We start from the raw sequence: 1969 nt of genomic DNA, 5'->3' as shown, positions 1-1969 counted from the left end.
CACACTGGGGCTCCTTCCACAGTGTTCCCATATTCCAGGAGCCAGCCCTCTCTGAGTTCCTTGCCTGTGCAGAACAGTTCTCAAGATAACCTGGCAAAGCAGGTGATGCACAAGGATGGTGACTATGGCTCATGCATTTGCAACAAGCATTTCCTCAGTCCCGCTGGGAGCTGGCAGCACATAGCTGAGGTTCAGGGAGGTTGACAGTCCCATACAGTTCAACTACGCTTTTATTGAGTACCTGCTATGTTCCAAGCACTGTGCTAGGTGCCAGGGAGCATCTGATCTTGAGGGGTACAGTCATTTCAAAACAACATGGCAAATGCATGAAAAAGCCACAAGCTGGGCTGAGAGTGCAGTTCAGTGGTAGAGTGCATGCTTAGCATGCACCAGGGCCTAGATTCGATCCCCAGCACACATTAAAAATAAATACTATGTGCTGGGGTTGTAGCTCAGTGGTAGAGTGCTTACCTAGCATGTGTAAGGCACTGGATTTGATCCTTAGCACCACATAAAAATAAACAAACAAAAGCATGCTGTTTACCTATAACTACAAAAAATGATTAAGAGAGTAAAAAATAATAATAATAAATACTTGGGCAGGTATCACAGGCCTGTAATCCCAGGGTGATTGCATGGCCAGACTCTCCTAAGGCTGAGGCAGGAGGATCCCAAGTTCAAAGCCAGCCTCAGCAACTTACTGAGACCCTAGGTAACTTAGTGAGGACTTGTCTCAAAATAAAAAATAAAAAAGGCTGGGGATGTGGCTCAAGGGTTAAGAGCCCCTGGGTTCAATTGCCAGTACCAACCCCAATAAATAAGTAAAGGCATGCCCCCCAAACTATGGGGACACATGACCCAACCCAGGGTGTGGGGAGGTCAAGAGAGGCTCCAGGGAACATGTGACATCAGCACAGTGTCTTCAAGAATAAGGATAAATCAGGGCTGGGGTTGTAGCTCAGTGGTAGAGCGCTTGCCTAGCATATACAAGGTACTGGGTTCAATCCCCAGCATAACATAAATAAATAAAATGAACAAAATAAAAGTTAATAAGGATAAATCAGCCAGGTGCGTTGGCCCACATCTATAACCCCAGTGATTTAAAACACGAGACTGAGGCAAGAGGCTGGCAAGTTCCGGGCAATTTAGCAAGACTCTATGGGGGAAAATGGTAAATAAAAGACTGGGAATGTAGATCAGTGATAAAGGGTTTTAGATCTGAGAGCTGTGAAGCCACAGGCTTTAGGGAAGCAGGTGCCACAGTCCCTGCTGTCTGGCATGGCCAGTAGAAAAATATAGACAGTTGGGGTCTTGGAGGCCCTGGAACTCTCAGCGTTGAACACGTGCTCCTGGTAACCAGCGGCACTTGAGAGCCTCAAAAGATTATCACTAGAGGGACATATATATGGACAATCACTAGAGACGTCAGATTTGTGACAGCCCATGAGGTGCTTACCCCATGCCAGGCGGTGCTGGCCATTTGCTGGCCTCTATTATTCACATTTTAAGGGGATGTAAGTAATTGCCTCGAGGAGGCACAAGGACCCAGCCCTTGCTCCACGCTCGCTCTGGACACATCTGGGGGACCCAGTGAATAGCAGAGCAGGGACTTGGGGGCCAGGTCTCCCGACCGGCTGCACCAATCCCTGGGCCCATCCCTCGCGCTGGCACCGGGAGAAGGGAGGGCGGTGCGCTCCCCTGACGGCCGTCGGGGCCGCTGCCCGCGCGACGTGGCTCACTGCCCAGGGTCTGGGAGGAGGGCGCCCGTCCGAGCTTGCGGCTGAGAGGCCGCCTCCGCCGGGGCAGCCCGGGCGCCCACCGGGAGCCGGAGGGGTGGAGAGGCCTGGCCGGGAGCGCGGCAGGACGGGTGGCTCCTCCCCGGTCCCGCCGCCGGGGATCTGGGCGCGGGGCCGGCGCCGCGGGTGCCGCAGCCCTTTCCGGGGGGCGGGCCTGGCGGCGGCGGCCACAG

Source organism: Marmota marmota, unplaced genomic scaffold (genome assembly GCF_001458135.2).
Source record: "Marmota marmota marmota unplaced genomic scaffold, marMar, whole genome shotgun sequence".
In the NCBI taxonomy this organism is placed as follows: domain Eukaryota; kingdom Metazoa; phylum Chordata; class Mammalia; order Rodentia; family Sciuridae; genus Marmota; species Marmota marmota.
The sequence above is the reverse complement of the archived record's forward strand: the minus strand, read 5'-3'. Positions refer to the sequence as shown.